This window comes from Eptatretus burgeri, chromosome 14 (assembly GCF_056783735.1).
Source record: "Eptatretus burgeri isolate ZD-2024b chromosome 14, Ebu_testis_v1, whole genome shotgun sequence".
Lineage (NCBI taxonomy): Eukaryota > Metazoa > Chordata > Myxini > Myxiniformes > Myxinidae > Eptatretus > Eptatretus burgeri.
In genome coordinates, this window is record NC_140974.1 from 7,065,740 (window position 1) to 7,085,714 (window position 19,975).

The 19,975-nt window shown below is 40.9% G+C and overlaps 1 long non-coding RNA gene across 1 annotated transcript in view; it reads left to right on the forward strand.

The window, feature by feature from the left end:
* The window catches only part of LOC147012605 (uncharacterized), a 167,729-nt gene that overhangs the window by 54,184 nt on the left and 93,570 nt on the right, over window positions 1-19,975 (forward strand). The window contains exons 3-4 of the long non-coding RNA XR_015051010.1: window positions 11,549-12,313; window positions 17,494-17,592. This is a non-coding gene — a long non-coding RNA (uncharacterized LOC147012605). The remainder of the gene's footprint in view (window positions 1-11,548; window positions 12,314-17,493; window positions 17,593-19,975) is intronic.

Consider the following 19,975-nt stretch of genomic DNA (forward strand, 5'->3'; position numbering starts at 1 on the left):
GAAGCTACCAATGTCAAATTAGACCACGTGATTCAGGAGGGTGATGGCTTGCGCTGATTAGATTTTGGTCAAAATCGGTCAAAGGTCAAGGTCACAGTGAGGTCAAACATTCGATTTTTGATGGTTTGGTACAGAATCATCATAGAAACTTCCGGTTTGCGTCGCTACCTTCTCTCGAGACAGCTTTTATTAGCCAAGGTCAGAGGTGAAGTTGACGATTTCGTAACAGTCTATGACTGATTGTTTGTTACTTACGAAATCTTTAGTTTTCGTAAGTATATTGATGACTTCCGTCATCTGTTTGTGTGTTTGTTTGTTTGTGTGTTTGTGTGTTTGTTTGTAGGCACGATAACTCGAGAACGGAAGAAGCTACCAATGTCAAATTACACCACGTGATTCAGGATGGTGATGGCTAGTGCTGATTAGATTTTGGTCAAAATCGGTTAAAGGTCAAGGTCACAGTGAGGTCAAATATTCGATTTTTGATGGTTTGGTGCAGAATCATCGTAGAAACTTCTGGTTTGCGTCGCTACCTTCTCGAGAGACAGCTTTTATTAGACAAGGTCAGAGGTCAAGTTGACGATTTCGTAAGTACCAGTCTATGACTGCTTGTTTCTTTGTTTGTGTCGTGGATATCTCAAAAAGTTGTGGACGGAATTTGGAAGAAACTTGGTGGACAGATTGGGTGTGTGACACGGACAAATTGATTCAATTTTGGTGAATATCCGAATCCGTATCCGATAGTTTTTAAAGTGATTCTTGCAGGATTGCAGTCACAGTACTTCTGCATATTTTCATCTTCGTTTTGGGTGCCTCCACTTGTTGGCCATAATTTTTGAAAGAACCTTCACAATCGAAGTGGACGTTCATGTGAATTTGATATTACATTTCCTGTTCCTCCACGTCCATTCATTGATTCCATTTCATCCAAGAGATGTTTTTTTTCCCTTTCTTATGTAGTGTATAAGGTTAATGGATGAGTAAGAATGACAATAGTACAAATTGCTGCACTTTAACATGCACAACGAGCACATATTAGGAGGCAATGCCCAAATCGACAGTACAAGGAATTTGAACCTGCGGTCTTAGCTGCAAAAGTTACTCATTTGCAACGCAAAACTAAAATGTGAGAAAACATTTGCAGATCAATGAAGTCTGGTCTAAGTTTATACAGATTTCCATCCAGTGTATCATTCTTCTGTTGGAGTAGTCGGATAGACGTCAGCAGACTCCCCTCTTATCTGTCTACCCTGGGTTTGAATCTCAGATAAATTAGAGGTATGTGTGCTCACCTCTAATCTGTCTACCCTGGGTTCAAATCTTAGATAACCTGGAGGTGTGTGCACTAACCTTTAATCTGTCTCACCCGGGTTTGAAGATCAGATAACCTAGAGGTGTGCCTGCCTGCTCGTCTCTAATCTGTCGAGCCTAGGTTTGAATGTCAGATAACCGAGGGGTAGGCACACTCACCTATAATTATCTTTCTCACCCGGGTTTGAAGATCAGATAACTTTGAGGTGTGCGTGCACACCTCAAATCTGTCTGGCCTTGGTTTGAATGTCAGATAACCGAGCAGATAACCTCGAGGTATGCATGCTCACCTCCAAACTGTCTGGTTTGGGTTTGAATCTCAGATAACTAAGAGGTATGTGTGCTTGCCTCTAACCTGTCTAGCCTAGGTTTGAATTTCAGATAACCTGGAGGTATGCACGCTCACCTCTACTCTGTCTCGCCTGGGTTTGAAGATCAGATAACATAGAGGTATGCGTGCTCACCTCTAATATGTGTAGCCTGAGTTTGAATCTTGGATAAGCTGTACTCCTGGAGGGTAAATGAGAGGTATTCATGCTCGTCTCAAAACTGTGTAACTGAGTTTGAATTTCGGATAACCTAGACTCAGATAGTTCTACACCGAAACAGATCAGATAACTTAGAGGATATCCAACAAGTATGCATGCTCACCTCAAAACAGTCTAGCCTGTGTTTGAATGTCTGATAACCTCGACTCATGGAGGATAACTGAAAGCTTTGTGTGTTCAAATCTAAACTGTGTGTCTGTGCTAGAATCTTGGATTTCCTATAGGTATGCATACTCTCCTTTAAACTGTCAAGTCTGGGTTCTAATCTCAGATAACCTAGAGGTATGCACCCACCTCTAATCTGTCACACCTGGGTTTCAAGATGAGATAACCTAGAACCTAGTATGTGTGCTCACCTCTAATCTGGCCCGCCTGGGTTCGAATATCACATAACCCAGCGGATAATCTCGAAGTATTCACGCTCACCTCTAAACTGTCTAGATTGCATTCAAAACTCAGACAACTTCGTGGATAACTGAGAGGTGCTTGTGCTCGCCTCTCTTGTGTCTTGCCTGAGTTTGAATTTTGGATAAGCTGGACTCTCAAAAGATAACAGAGACGTATTCATGCTTGTCACTAAACTGTGTATCTGGGTTCGAATCTTGGCTAATCTAGACTCTGAGAGTTTGAAAACCCAAACAGCTCGGGTAACCTAAAGGATAAGTGAGAGGAATGCAGACTCGCTGAAAAACTGTCTGGACTGCATTTGAATCTCGGATAATATAGATTCCTATAGGATTAATGAGAGGTATGCATGCTTGCATCTGAACTGTCTGCCTGGGTTACAATCTTGGAGAACCTATTAGTATGTGCGCTCTCCTCGAAACTGTCTAGTCTGGTTTTGAATCTCAGATAACCTGGAAGAATGCACGCTCACTCCGAAACTGTCGAGAATGGGTGTGAATCTTGGATAACCAAGACTCCTACAGGATTAGCAAGTGGTATGCTTGCTGGCATATAAACTGTCTGGCTGGGTTGTAATCTCGAATAACCTGGAGGTATTCATGCTCATCTCCAATTTGTCTGCCTAGGTTCAAATCCCAGATAACCCAGAGGTATTCATGCTCGCCTCTAATCTGTCTGCCTGGGTTCAAATCTCAGATAACCCAGAGGTATTCATGCTCACCTCTAATCTGTCTGCCTGGGTTCAAATCCCAGATAACCCAGAGGTATTCATGCTCGCCTCTAATCTGTCTGCCTGGGTTCAAATCCCAGATAACCCAGAGGTATTCATGCTCGCCTCTAATCTGTCTGCCTGGGTTCAAATCCCAGATAACCCAGAGGTATTCATGCTCGCCTCTAATCTGTCTGCCTGGGTTCAAATCCCAGATAACCCAGAGGTATTCATGCTCGCCTCTAATCTGTCTGCCTGGGTTCAAATCTCAGACAACATAGTGGATCACCTAGAAGTATACACGCTTCCCTCTAAACTATCTCGTTTGGGTTCTAATCTCAGATAACCTGGACTACTGGAGGATAACCGAATGGTATTCATGCTCAAATCTCAAATGTCTGTCTGGCTTTGAATATCAAATGACCTAGAAGTATGCCTGCTCACCTCTAAACTGTCTAGGCTGGGTTAGAATCTTTGATAACCGAGACTCCTAAGGGATTGCCAAGAGGTATGCATACTCGCATCTAAACTGCATTGCCTGGGCTTGAATCTCCAAAAATATAGAGGTATGCATGCTTGCTTTTAAATTGGTTAGCCATGGTCAGCATCTCAGAGAACCTCAAGGCATGCGTGCTCACCTTTAAACTGTCTAGCCTGGGTTCGGATCTCAGATAATCTCGTGGATAATCTAGAGGTATGCACGCTCACCTCTAAACCGTTGAGCCTGGGTTCGGATCTCAGATAATCTAGTGGATAATCTAGAGGTATGCACGCTCACCTCTAAACTGTCCAGTTTGGTTTTGAATCCCAGATAACCTAGAGGTATATGTGCTCGCCTATAATTTATCTCTCCAGCATGAGTTTGAATGTTGAGTTGGCTGGATTCCAAGAGGATAACTGAGAGGTATTCATGCTCCTTTCAAAACTGTCGATCTGCGTTCAAATCTCAGAGAACCTAGACTCTGATAGTTTGAAATCCTAACAGCTCGGAGAACCTCGAGGATAACCGAAAGGTACACGCGCTCAGTTCCAATCTGTCCAGCCTGGGTTTGTATCTCAGATAACTTAGTCGATAACCTAGAGGTATGCATGCTCACTTTAAACTGTCTAGTTTGAGTTGGAATCTCAGATAACCCAGAGGTATGCATTTTCGCCTCTAATGTGTCTCGTCTAAGTTCCAATCTTGGATAAGCTGGACTTTTGGAGGATAACTGAGAGGAACTCCAAATGCTTGCCTCTAAACTGCTCATATGGGTTTGAATCGTGGATAGACTCGATTCCTTGAAGATTATGAGAGGTATGCGTGCTGACGTCTCATGTGTCTCGCCTGGGTTCGAGTCTCAGATAACTTAGAGGTGTGCGCACTCGCCTCTAATCTGTCTCGCCTGGGTTCGAATCTCAGAAAAGCTAACGGTATGAGCGCTTGTCTCTAAACTGTCCAGCCTGGGTTCAAATCTTGAATAACTTAGAGATATACTCGCTCGCCTCTAAACTGTCTAGTTTGGGTTCGAATCTTGCGCCAGATAGAAACTGTCATCCTGGTGTTTTCAAATCAGAGCGAGGTATCAAAGTGTGTGCCCTTCCTCGGATGGACGCTAAATTGGGTGTCCCATCTTCTGGCATTAGTTGGTGGACGTTAAAGATCCTACGGTGTTTTGTGAAGAGGAGGTGAGTTGTCTTGAGGACCCTGAACAATTTACTGCCCAAACAACTGAGCCAAGCATCAGGCCTGGCCAACCTGTTCGTGAAAGATTTGGTCGAAAAGCTATTCCCCGTGGACTCCACAAGAAGGTGGAAATAATTACGGGCGTTAAAGAACATGGTCGCAGATTTTCTCAGCAATCATATCACTTAGATGTTGTAAAATGAAAATAACTTTCATGTCTTAAAAGGATAGCATCTCATCTGTGCAACCTTTTGAAATTTGTGTGCAGATTGTGGTTTATGGCACCATAGCTATCAACAATGACAACACAACAAAATGATGCACCACTGGACAAGCAGCATGTGTAATGTTAACAATAATTAACACAACATTAAGCCTTGCACAGTAAGAGCCGTTCTGAGGTTGTCAACATGGCCAGTTTGTGGGGATCTCTGCACAACATTAAAGGGTGAAATGATTAAAATGTACATCATCCTGTTTGTTTAATGAACTTCCTACAAAGGTGGCAAAATGCTTGTCATTTAAACTCGCTCTGTCAAGCGTTCAGGCTATAGTTTACACCTGGTGTCAGCTCGTATCACTAATTAGCTCGTGCTTTCATTCTCCGAAGGTTCACAGAAACATATTATCTCAACATGGACACCACGAAAATAACTTCAAACAACATAAGCTGGTGAGATTACTCTCACGGTTGTTATGGTATCTTTCACAGATTTTCAGTGCCAAAATTTGAAATTTCTCCAATTCCATATTTGAAAGATTTACCATCTTCATAAGAAGGCAACTGGGCTGGCAGAATGGTCGAGAGGTATGCATACTCGCCTATAAGCTGCCTAGCCTTGGTTTGAATCCTGACCCTGCTATAAACTGTCATCAGTGTTTCACAGGCAGGATGATCCATAAAAGTGTGTGTCCCTTGGATGCACATTTAACTGGGAATCCTGTCTGCCGGAATTAGTTGGTGGACGTTAAAGATCTCACGGTGACTTTAGCGAAGGGTAAGTGAGCTATCGCCAGCACCATGAACAAATGACTGATTCTTGCCTGGACAACCATTGATCTGGTCTCTGAGAGCATGGTTGCTGTTCTTGAATAGTTTCTGCAGTATAAACAAAAATAGGACTGTGTGTCCTGAACCTCACCTGGATCAGGAGCAACAGTCACTCAAACTCCTGCCATCAAACCCCCAATAGACCCTGATTTATATTTGAATGCCATGAAAAAAGTGGTACATCACGGGTGATGAAGGGTGTGGTCAAGTTTCGTTGAAGAGAGCAAATACCTATTTTTGGGGGGTCAGATCCCCCCCCCCTTCACCTCCTATAGAAGTACAAATTTTGATGCAGTCGATACACTTTGGTACATCACGAGTGATGAAGGTTGTGGTCAAGTTTCATCAAAATTGATTGTGTAGTTTCGAAAAGAGTAAATATCTATTTGGGGGAGAGTGGGGTCAAAAACCCCACAATCGACCCCCTTAATGAGTGCAGATTTTGATGCGGTCAATAAACCTTCGTTAGGCATCAGATATGAAGCTTGTAGCCAAGTTTCATCAAAATCATGTGTTTCGTTGAAGTGATAATGACTGAAGTGTTTTCAGACTGACTGACTCACTCATTCACTCACCTGCAGACACTACTCGATTGCAGAAGCTCACATAACTAAAGTCCAGGTAAGCTAATAATTTGACCAGATGGTGTGAATTTCATGTGAATGGCCATCAACTATGAAGGTCAGCCAATTATCTATACTAATAAATGTCAATGTGTGTGTCAGTGTGTCTCCTCCATAACTCCAAAGCCATGAATAGGAGCAGCCTAAAACTTTGCATGCATACTAAGGGAATGCCAAGAGAGTTCAGGAATAAAAATTGGGTGTTTGGGTTAATTAAAACACCCCATTTGAAGATAATTTACAGCCTTATTTAATTATATCATTTATCAGACGCTCCTCGGCCACCTCACTTTCTAGGGTCTTTTATGGTGTATCATGGGTTACCTTGCTGAGGTCTGAAGCTGCCATGTTTTTTGGCTTTCTCAACCATACCTTTACTTGGAACAGGCAGTAATGATTACTCAACAAAAAAGTTTTTTTTTCACTTTCTTCACTCATATTATCGAATGCCTGTTCACCATCGGTATGAATCGCTGGGTACTTTGCAATGCTTATAAAGGCCTGGAGATGCCTGCATTTGTGGCTTTATTTCATTTCCGCACATTCCATACCCTCCAGAATCTCTTAAAATAAGCTGAATTACAAAATTTAAGCTCCACAATCGAACTTAGCAGCAGTTCTGACTCCTAAAAAAAGCGTTCATTTTTCCAATTCGGACATATTTGGCATTTTGGGCATCTCCATGAGGTGTATGTTTAATATGACGGTTCAGGGATTATTAATTATGTGCCAAGCAAGCTGTTTTTTCTCTATCATTTTGTGGGAGTGCTTAAGCCTGAGTGCTTTACAATATTCGCACTGTCACTGAATACTTTATAGATTGAATTGAACAAAGTTCGTTGGCCACGTGTTGTTTTGCTGTGTAACAGGCAGTGATTGGCTCGCTGAAAATGTAAAATTTTATTTTACACGTCGTTTTCCTGATGCTGATCCTGCTCACCAGATTCTCTCAGAGAGGGAGCCTCGTGGGTGGAGAAGGCCAATGGGCCGACAACATGCCTCGTGGTTGCAGCAGGTTGATCAGCATCTCAAGGAGATGGGGATGAGCTAGGAATCTGCATGGGAGATGGTCAGACAGAGGCTCCTGGAATACCGGTGAAAAGTGCGCGCGATGCTCTGGTGCATGCACCCATACCTGACCTGTGACTGGCCTATTGTGTGGCCACCCACCCTGCCAAAGCAAAAAACTTTGTCACAGCTTGTGAACTTACAAAGTTTGCAACTTCCTCCATCTGTACATGACGTTTCCTTCAATCGCTAAGCCTCAGCAAAATCTCCATCAGCTGTTGTTCTAAATCACAATTACAATGCAGAAATGTGTGCTTTCATCAAATAGTGTGTATTTTAGCTTGCATGAAGCAAAACAACAAATTTTACACTGGGATCCTTGTTCATGCAAAAACAATCTTATTTGCATAATACAAGCGTTTTTTAAAACCACATTAGCTGCTACTGACCCCGTTTTTTTCTGAGAAATCACTATCCTTATGCAGAAACGTGTTTTTTTCATCACATTGTGTGTATTTTAGCTTGTACAAAGCAGAACAACACATTTTACACAATTAAACTTTTTCATGCAAAAACAGTTTATTTGCCCAGACAAGCCTTTTTTTTCTTTACAACACGTTAGATTGTTCTGACCCCGTTTTTAATTTTTATTTTTATTATCCAAATCACTTATAATGCAGAAACACGTGTTTTTCATCAAATAGTGTGTAATTTAGCTTGTACTAAGCGAACAATACATTTTACACAAGAAATCGAATTCATGGAAAAACGGTCTTATTTGCCTAAAAGAAGCATTTTTACCAACATATTGCTTTTCTGCCCCCGTTTTTTTGTTCTAAATCTATATTCTGATGCAATAACGTGTGTGTTTCATCAAATAGTGTGTGTTTTAGCTTGTAGTAAGCAGAACATCACATATTACACAAGAAACCATTTTCATGAAAAAAACCCCGTCAAATTTGCATAATGCATGCGTTTATAACAACACAATAGCTTGTTCTGACCCCGTTTTTTTGTTCTAAATCTCTATTCTAATGCAATAACGCATGTTTTTCAACAAATCGTGTGTATTTTATCATGAACTAAGCACATCATCACATATTACAAAAGAAACTTTTTTCATGAAAAAAAACGGTCCAAGTTGCAAAGCACAAGCATTTTTAATAACACATTAGCTTGCTCTGACCCCGTTTTTCATTGGAAATCACTCCCCTTATGGAGAAACGCATGTTTTTTATTTTTATGAAGTAGTTTTTTTAGTTTTTTTCAAATAAAAACAATACATTTTACACAAGAAACGTTATTCTTGCAAAAACGGTCTATTTGCCTGAAACAAGTGTTTCTTACAACACATAAGCTTGTTCTAACCTCGTTTTTTGTTCTAAATAACTACTCTATTGCAGAAAAGTGTGTTCTACATCAAATTGTGCGTATTGGGTCATGTACTAAGCACAACATCACATATTACACAAAAACCGTTTTCGTGAAAAAACGGTCTAATCTGCAAAATACAAGCATTTTTACACCACATTAGCTGCTTCTGACCCCGTTTTTTTGTTCCCTATCACTATTGTCATGCAGAAACACGTGTTTTTCATGAAATAGTGTGTATTTCATCTTGTTCGAAGCAAAACATTACATTTTAAACAAGAAACCTTATTCATGCTAAAACAGTCTTATTTGCCCAGAACAAGTATTATTAACAACACATTAGCTTATTCTGACTCAGTTTATTGTTCTAAATGATTACTCTAATGCCAAAAAAACCATGTGCTTTTCATGAAAAAGCATGTATTTTAGCATGTACTCAGCAAAACAATTAATTTTCAGAAGAATCCTAGTTCACGCAAAAACGGTCAAATTTGACTAATGCAAGCGTTTATAACAACATATTAGTTTGTTCTAACCCCACTTTTGTTCCCAATTACTTTTCTCATGCAGAAACACATGTTTTTCATCAAATAGTGTGTATTTCAGCTTGTACGAAGCAAGACATCACATTTAACACAAGAAACCTAATTCAGCTTTAAACGGTCAAATTTGACTTCGGCAAGCGTTTGCAACAACACGATAGCTAGTTCTGACCCTGGTTTTTTTCGTAAAACACTATTCTAATGCGGAAATGTGTTTTTCTTGAAATAGTCTATATTTTAGTTTGTACCCAGCAAAACATCACATTTTTACACAAGAAACCTAATTCATGCAAAAACGGTAATATTTGCCTGAAACAAGCATTTCCAACAACATGTTAGCTTGTTCTGACCCCGTTTTTTGTTCCAAATCACTATTGTCATGCAGAAACCTGTGTTCTTCAAATAATTTGTATTTTATCTTGTACTAATCAAAACAACATATTTTACGCAAGAAACTTTATTCATGCAAAACAGTCTTCTTCACCGAATAAAAGCATTTTTTTTAATGAAATGCCTTGTTCTGAGAAGTTTTGTTTCCAAATCACTATTCAAATGCAGAAACTTGTGTTTTTCATCACATCGTGTGAAATTTAGATTGTACTCGGCAAAGCAACACATTTTACACTCAGAACCATGTTCATGCAAAAACAGACTTATTTGCCCAATAGTGGCGTCTTTAACACAATGACACTGTTTTTTGTTCGAGATCACAATTGCAGTGCAGAAATGCGTGTTTTCATCAAATTATCGTGTGTATTTCAGTTTGTATGAAGCAAAACAACATTTTTTACACTAGGAACCATATTCATGCAAAAACAGTCATATATCACATTAGAAGCATCTATCACCCAATAAACGTCAAATCACAACAGAAGCATCGTGAACACAATGATTTGCTCTGACCTCATTTTTTGGTATGAAGAAAATTTGGACTCCCTCCCCTCCCCTTTCCTTACTGACTGAATCCCCCCCCCCCAAACCATATGTTTCCCAAGTCTTGCTTGCCATTCCATGGGCATTCAATTGATCTCCTACCTTGTGCCCTTATAATAATACTGTATTATATCAGGGCTGGCAGGATGCCTGAGGTACACACACTAGTCTCTAATCTGTCTAGCCTTGCTTCGAATCCTGACCTGAATGTAAACTATCATGCTGGTGTTTCACAGGCAGGGCGAGGCGTCATGATGTTTGCCGTCCCTTGGATGGACATTAAACTGGGAATCCTGTCTGCCAGCATTAGTTGGTGGACGTTAAAGATCTCACAGTATCCCTCGTAAAGAGTATGTGAGCTATCGGTGGCACCATTAACAAATCCCAATTTCCTCCTCCAACCTCGGGGGGGGGGGGGGGGGGCACTGCAACAGGGGCACAGCCGCACCCTAAATCAATGATGCTATCCCGAGGCCTTGTGCTGCATATGAAAGAGAAATTGAACACAATTCCAAATGTGGAAACCTTTTTGCATCACTGCTTGCTCAGATGTGGCCAGAGCAGTTGCACGTGATTAAGTTGCACGATTTTGACATCCATTTGGTTGCACAACGGATTGCTCAGGTGTAGAACCGGCTTAAGATGACTGCGGGAGAAACGTGCCTCGAGTTCATTTGTATGCGGCATGTGTGACCACACCGAATAAGTGACAAAGTGAAGGAGAAAGCATTTGGGTGCAGTGATAAGCACAATAAGGCATTTCTGGGGATTGTGAGTTCCAAGCCTGGGGGATATTCTGTCCACCTGTCTTCAAGATAAAGGGTGAGAAAAAGAGCAGAATGGAAAGGAAGGGAATTGGGGTGTGGAAGGGGTTCCTCTGGTGAGCATAGTGTTTTTCCTTTCAATCCACGGGAATGTGGAGAATATAATTGCTGTTTTTAAAATGTGCATGTGCATGGCCCTAAGTGGCAAAATCATTGTATGCTTGAGGAAGAGTATGCACCACCCATGATGGAAGAGGATGAGGAGGGAGGATGTGAGGTGGGGGGACAGAGCACTAAAAGGATAGAGCATGATTTTTGATGATTTGGAAATACTGAATTATAAAGTTTGCACTTTCACTCAATTCTCTTAATTGTCATTTTTTTGTGTTTGTTCAGCTCCCCGCTGACTGAAGTAATGTTTTGTTTATCGTGTGAGATGTAGTTTGCCATTTGAATTGAATTATTTTGTCAATGATACATTTCCCATGATATATTTTTCAAGTCATGGATAAATGCTGTAATAAGACAGGTGAGTAATCATAAATATAACATTGTAATTCAAACGGTGAGAGCATGTTCCCAGAAAATGGTATTGTCTCCATTTTCTACATTCTCAGGAGGTGTGCAGAGGATGCTGAAATGTATTGAGCCAGGTGGGTACAAACCGCACCTTCCCAAATACCTGTTTGGTGTGAGTGCTTGGTTAGTGGAGTGCAGAACCTGCAGAGTGTCTGCAGGGACATGCGGGTGAGCGCTGCGCAGAAGGGGGCATGCGACGCAGCCGTCACGTCCTGACTCAAGGATAAGAGCTGCTGACAGACTCCTGCAGGCTGCTCAAAGCCTCAATGTGATCTTGGGGGACACTATGCACCGATGCTCCTGACTGCTTGGCCTCTTGCTGTCCTGTAATGATGGATTATCTTTCCAAGCCAAGCTTGCCACGAGGACTCCACTGTCCCTTACCGTCGCACATCAAAGCAGACACGGAGTTGCGAGGAATCTGCCATCTTTGTGACGCATCGCCTGGGGCTTGACGACAAATCCCTAACTCCACTTGTTCTGCTAGTGGAACAAAAATGAACTCAGCAAAGGCAAGATAAGCAAAATGGAGCACAGCATCAAAGCCACACTGTCAAAATGCAATCCACACGATTAACGAAGAAGAAGAAAAAAAAAATCCTTTCTCAACACTTTCATGCCGCAACTTTGACAAACTTGATCCGAATTGTTTGTGCTCGTTTGGAGTCAATGTGGTTGTGTCGGTTTCCATCAGCTGAAGCATTCTTATACTGGACAAAGGATCCAATCAACTTTACAATGCCATATGATCCTGACTTCCCTTGCAACATGTTTGATTCTCCATGGATGTGAGGGGAGTTCTGGTGAGTTCATGTTTGAGCTTTTGACCTATTTACAGCTACATTCTTCCACATTTCACTACTAAGGAAAAATCACCAACATATATCTTGTGTGATCATATATTTAAAACATTGTGAGTTTCCTTTTTTTTGTTCTTTCACAAACGGTCTCGATGGATGCTGTTTGTGGGTCATCTGCTGATTTGCACACAGTCAGTCTACAGTTATTCTATGTACAAAGGTGGGTGAAGATCTTTAATGGTCTCCTCATTCTAGTATTATCACCATACTGGTTTGTGTGTATAATATATATATATATATATATATATATATATATATATATATATATATATATATATTTCTTCTTCTTCTTCTTCTTCTTCTTCTTCTTCTTCTTCTTCTTCTTCTTCTTCTTCTTCTTCTTCTTCTTCTTCTTCTTCTTCTTCTTCTTCTTCTTCTTCTTCTTCTTCTTCTTCTTCTTCCTCTTCTTCCTCTTCTTCCTCTTCTTCCTCTTCTTCCTCTTCTTCCTCTTCTTCCTCTTCTTCCTCTTCTTCTTCTTCTTCTTCTTCTTCTTCTTCTTCTTCTTCTTCTTCTTCTTCTTCTTCTTCTTCTTCTTCTTCTTCTTCTTCTTCTTCTTCTTCTTCTTCTTCTTCTTCTTCTTCTTCTTCTTCCTCTGTTTTTAATTTTTACCCATCCCTCCTCCCGCACACGAAACAAAGTGAGATTAAGAAATACACAAGGTAAGCACTTTTCTGCTTTGAATCCTGATGTGGGTGGGTCTTTATTTATATATTGACTGCTTTTGACATTTCCACGTGGTACATGCTTGGGAGCCTCATTGGTAAGCTTTGCTGTCTGTGCTATCGCTGATGAAACCGGTCCGGTAGCTGAGGGGGTGTGTAGCATTGGGATTCTCATTTGAGTACTTTGTGTGAACGTCTTTATAGTTGTTGAGGAACTCTGGGAAGGGTTCGAAACAGCATAGCGCTTACCTTGTGTAGGCCTTCTTAGGCCAAAAAAAAAAATGTTGCATTGGCGTAACCCGCCCGACCCTAAAAATTCCGCCGACCCTACGGTTTTTTTTATCGATATCAAGTATCTTGTTGATTGCGATCGCGATCGCAAAAACCCGGAAGTGTTTCGGACAGAACCCGCTGCACGCTGCGCTATGCATATGTCATAGTTTAGCTCGCTGCGTGTGTGTGTATGTGTGTGTGTGTGTGTGTGCGAAACGGCTCTGCATATCATCTGTTATCGCTTCGTCGTGGGTTACTTCAGCCACAGGCTCAGTGATGATTCGGCATCTACGTCTGAGGCTGAGCTGCCCAAGAATGCCTTTGAAATCCTCATGGCTGCAGGCGCAAGGCGAGGAAGATTTGATCTTTCGGGACTGAAATGGGACTAAATGGGACTAAAAGAAGACTAAATGGGACTAAACTAAACCACAGGCACAGGGACTAAATGCAAAGGACCAATTGTTCAATAGCATCATACTATTGCTGGACAAAGAAGCAGTCTGGTTCAAATCAGGAAATCAGAATGAAGCTGAATTCATTGTCAAGGTAAGAATGAAACTGAAGTGAAAGGCATTAGATTTCAACTTTAGACCTTTATTATTAAGTAGCGATCCAAGTAAATACTCAAGACTCTGGATTTAATTTCACAGCTAGGTCTATACAGGCTAGTCAGGAATGAATGACATTTTCACTTTTTAATCTGATTTGTTAAAAAACTTACTTCAACTTGGGCGATTATTTGACTTAGAGAGGTTTGACTTCGGCAGAGTTCACTGTATTTGCTATTAAAAATGTTGATATATGTGTGAACAGCACCGAAAAGGCTATAAACCAGCATCTTGTGTATTCCCCTGGAGATGGTGCCTGAGATATCTCAGGCTTGGCAGGGGCTGATTCAGGATCTTGGGGAAAGGGGGGCTTCATCCGCCAAAGGCGAAAGGCCCGAGCCCCAGCAGGAAGTTTGGGGGGCCTCCCCCAGGGAAAAAAAAATATTTAAAGGGTCTTCATATGGGATTTCCTGGCATCTGACGATATAATTTACACATCTTAGAGCTGTTGCCAGTGGTGTACCATCGTACTCAGTAGACAAAGCATTGGAGGGGCAGAGTGTTGTTCGTGAACAATGCTCTGCCCCTCCAATGCTTTGTCTACCATGTACGACAGTACGCCACTGGCTTTTGTAAAAACTACAGTCAACCTTGTCTAAGTCGAATCTGTTAGGACTGAAGAAATAGCTTAGATTTAAAGGTGTAAAAACAAAAGAATATAAAGAGAAGAGAACTTGATAAGATCTTTGACTTAGGCGATTATTCGACTTATGCAAGTTCGATTTAGGCAAGGTTCACTGTACTAGTTTTTTTTTTTGAGTGGGGGGGGGTCGCCGACAAAAAGGGGGGTACTCGAGCCGAGGGAGATTTTGGGAGGGATTTATTAAAAAAAAAAAAATCCCTACCTACCTACCCTATTTTTCAGTGACCCGTTACGCCAATGCAACATTTTTTTTTTTTTGGCCTTAGGTTGCTTTTGTCAGCTTCTTTGGCCTGAGGAGTGTGGGAGGTGTCAAACACACACACACACACACACACACACACACACACACACACACACACACACACACACACACACACACACACACACACACACACACAAGATAATTCATGGACAAGTGTTTGTGTATTTTTGTTATGTGTTTTTTTTTCTTTGTAGTACATCTTCTCCAGTTCTGGCCCAATTACATCCAGATTTGCTGCAAAGGATCAGCATGACCCCAATGAATGTGTACGTGTGTTTTTATCTTTGCTGGTTGTCTTGGGAGGGGAGTTGGGAGGTGGGGGGGGAATGCAAATTATCCATGTTAATGTGTGTCGTGTAGCACCTCCTCTAGATGGGGAAGGGTCTTCACCCAAGTCTCCACCATTTGCAGTGCAGTATTCCTGTCCCAAATATCTTTCAGTGCAGTGAGGTTTTTAATTATAAGCAGTAGGAATGTTTTTGCTTCATGAACGTAACGCGGGGTTTTTTTCTTTTGCCTATACAGAGCTGTCAGTTGCCTATACACCACCTAAATAATGGTATAGGTCAGAAGAACATGTTGCATGCTTGGAACAAGATAGCCCATAGGGCAGGTACTCTGCTAGTTTATACTGTACATATATATATATATATATATATATATATATATATATATATATATATATATATATATATATATATATATATATATATATATATATATATATATATATATACCCATTGCTGTTTGAAACTCTTTCTGAGTTCCTCCACAGCTGTAAACATTCACAAGTCACACATGCACGAGAACCCCAATGCTACACATCCCGTTAGCCATCAACCGGAATTTATCACTTATTGGTGAGTTGTCAGTGACAGCATCAACAAATCAGTGAGGCTCCAAAACATGGACCACATGCAATACTGATAGCAGCCAATATATAAATACTAAAAGCCCAATCACTTCTCTCATGATCATGTGAGAACTGATTTATTGTTCCCTCTAATCCAACACCTACTACTTGATCAACAGTAACAATCATTCCCATTTCATGGGATCCGGTCAGGGTAGGTTTTTGGTCCAAATCTTTCACAAAAAGCCTGGTGTTGGCTTAAAGGTTTAGGTGGCTGCCTTAAGATCTTCGTGTCTTGAGTTTGAGCCCCGTTGTCCATTAAATAACACCAGCTGGGTTGACGCGACCTGTCATCCTTCCAAGATTGGCAAAATGAGTACCAGCTTACTGGGAAGAACAAGCCATTTGAGTATCCTTCATCAGAATGGCAACTCATCCAGGATTATGCCCCCTAGCCAAGGAAAATCACCACTCGGCAAAGTCTAAAGCCCCCTAGCCACAGAATTGTGCCTTCTCGCCAAAGTCTAAAGATGTGAAGGAGTGGTTCTTCTTCTACTTCTTTCACAAGCCCTTCCTCAGAGTGAGACAGAATGTGAGAAGATATCACATAATGATCGGGTTGGTGACATCACCACTGATCTCACTACTGATGTCATGAGGATGAGCAATGGCTGAGGGGTAGACGTGTAAGCGCCTTAAATGACGTATTGGTGGAAAACAGGGGAAGGCAAATGGAATGAATTATAAAAGAGAAACGGAATATAGAATTAAAAATGATTAATGTCCGAACAGAAGGAAAACCTTTTATTAAAATCGGTTGGTACTGATGCCTGATGTTCCTAATTTAAAGATGAAATTCTGTTCTTTCCGGGAATTGGGTATAATTTGTTCCCTGGGAGGGTATTAAACCACAAACAGACACGTGACGAATGGAATTTCCTGCCAGGAGAAATTGAATGGGAGACTGGTTACCCAATATCATTATTGTTGACTGATATCATACAAATGTTCGGTCTCCAAGTCTCCAAGCATCGACCAGTTTCTTCAATATAAAGTTTATTACAGAGAGTACGAAATACAATAGATAACTCGTACATTCGCTGTTGTACAGGTAAAATGATTGGTAATGTTGATTGTGTAATTTGTTCCTGAAATTGATGTCATGGAGTCGATGAAATCACAGGCGTTGTGACGACTCTGTGAGCATCTGAACGTTCCTGGTGTGAGATTGGAAGGGAATGTGCTTTTAACTAGAAAATTTCTTTAAAGTTTTGGCATGTTTGGATGAAAAGAGAGAAAAAAGAAGTAGTTTCTGCATCATCCTGTGGAAAGTTTACTTGAATGATTCCTTTAAAAGTCTACAAAATCAGAATAAATAAATATTTTTTGTATGTGATTATACAGGATGTTCCAAAAAGACCCGGACAACTTTTCTTGTTAATATATTTAGAACCACAAATGATACGACACACTTTGGGTTATCCATCCATCGGGACCATACTCTGTGCAGAGCGTTGGTGCTGCTAAAGCTGTCTCCTTGGCTGTTGGGCACAATCCTGGACGGGTCACCACTCCGACATAGGATACCAGCATGCTGACACTCATTTTGCCGACCTCACAAGGATGATAAGCCGAGTTAACCCCACCTGGTATTAATTCAACAGCTGAGCGGGATTTGAACTCAGGACCCTGAGATCCCAAGCCCGCCACCCTAACCTATAAGCCAACACCAGCCAACTTTGGGTTATATGATGCATAATCTCATAAAGTTTTATGCACACGATCAATACACTTCAATGTGAGCTCCGTTTGTCGCGTGCAGGACATCAAGGCGGTACACGAGTTCTTGCCATGTTCGACTCAGCATGTTTGCGTCCACCATTGCACACGCGGCTGTGATCTGAGAACGAAGACCCTGCAGGTTTGCCACTTTGGTGTTGTAGACAACATATTTGACAAACCCCCACAGAAAAAAAATCAAGGAGAGTTATGTCTGATGATTGTGGGGGCCAGGTGGTTGGTCCGTCTCGGCCAATCGAGCGATCTGGAAAGTTTTCATTCAGCACGGCTCGAACGACTAAGGCCCAATGAGGAGGAGCGCCATCCTGTTGAAAAATGATATCGGGTTGCAGGTCTTCAATCTGTGGCAAGGCGAATTCTTCCAACATGTTCATGGAAATTGTTGAGGTCACTGTATCCTCTACAAAGGTAAACAGACTCACCAAGTGGTCATGGAGATCGCCACACCACACATTGATCTTTGGACTATCGCGTATGTGTTCAATGACCACGTGGGGGTTTTCAGAGTCCCAGATCCTCACATTGTGCCAGTAGTGCTAATTAAGATGGCTAACCTCGAGTTCACGGTGGCTGCACTTTCCACGAGTTATGAGCATTCTACTGTGTTTATTTTAAGTTCGGTGGTATGAATGCAAGGTCAAGATGACGTGGTGAGTTACGTGATAAATTATCGCTTTTTCTTTTTTTAAGGGGGGGGGCAATCAAGGGTAAAAGGAAAACAGAAAACATTAAAATCTTCGTTTCAAGATATTTATTCAAGAAAAGAACAACAATTAAGTGTTCAGTTACATCTTATAGATGCATTAAACAAACATGATTTATTTTGATTCTGTACATCTTTAAGTGGAAGATTATCCGAATGATGAAACAAAGTGAGGTGGAAGCTGATGGACACTGCAAAAACAGCAAGTTGTCCAGCTTATGTCATTAATTTTTTTTTTATTGCATTAAATGGGAGGACGCTTCACCTTCGTGGAGAATCAAAGAAGTGAACAAGCCTTTGGCTTCTGACATTAATTAGCAGCATTACTGTTAAAATAATTCTCGACAAACTTTACTTTGAGGATAGCTGGTTTTGTTTTTGTTACACAAGAATTTGGTTGTGATTTTAACCTGTGACATGTGGCAGGTGTACAAGAGTTTTGGTTGTTGCTGTTGCTGCTGCTGCTCTTGTTGTTGTTGTTAGGGTTCTTGTTGAGGGTCGATTCTCGAAATGTGTACCCATGAGTCGGGCAGTTTCCAGACCACACCCTCATCTTTCGCTTGACTCCCCCCACCATAGCAGCCTACCAAAATATTATGGCCACCATCTTGGTTTTCTGGAAGGCTGAGCACATTAGGCATGTGGGCCTCTGCTGATGATATACTGTCAGCTTTGTTACGTCAGATTTCCATTGCCTTTATTTGAGTCGAGTGTTAATCACGATGAGGGACCCCCCAAAAAATCAAATTATTAGTAAGGTTTAATCATCCCGTGGTCTCCTCCCTAAAATAACAAATAGTGTTAGATAATTTTTGAACTGCCCCATATTGGGGTTAACCAATCTATGACCGTGTAACGAATCAGCTCATTCTAATATAACTGTGGCGAAGGATGATATGAGAGGTGTGGAGTTAATTTTTAAATATCACATTGAATGTGTTTCCCAATCGCACTGTTCTTCTTTTAAGAGTGCTTTAAATGCATATTTTCGAATCGGCCCGTTTCCGGATTTTGTCACAGGTTGTAACCACAGTGCAATCATTCTTGTTTTTTTTATGTTAATCATCAAAAAATCAACAATGAACTTGCATGTTGCCAGCGTTGCATTTGATATTTAAGGAAAGGCTTTTTTGCTGTTGTCGGTTACATTTTATATTCATGGAGGAAGGCTTATTGCTGTTGTCGGCCTTGTTTCTACAACTGGCGTTGGCGCCTTAATTTTTAATGTTACCATAGAGTTTCTTAAACCTATAGGAGTACTAAACCACCATTTAGAAAATTGTTTTATTTTTAATTTTTATTTCGTTCTTCCTGCACTCAACACTCAAAATTTCGAAACAATCAATTTCTGAGCTGATCTCAGAGCTCAGAGTATCTCAGAGCCGGCTAATGACTTTTAGAATGAAATTTTGCATCAAAATGAGAATGGAAAGTATGCAGGGTTGACCTAATTTTTTGATCTTGGCCGAATTTTTAAAGTCATGACCTAATTATAGACATTTCAACATTTTTCACCATAACTTGACTAAAGTTTGTCTGACCAGAATGAAATTTGCCCTCTCTAGATAGCCAAGATCAAGCCACATTTAAGCTTCATTTACATCATACCCCTCTTGGTTAAAGGTCACGTTCTTACACCCCTAGTAGTACTAAACCACCATTTAGGTTTTTCTCCCTTTTTCTGCCAAATTCCCAGCTGTGTCTTACATCCGGTTGGGACTTTCAGATTGAAATTTCGCATCAATAATGGGAATGAAACATTTGTGGGGTTGACAATTTTTTTTGACATTGACCTAATTAA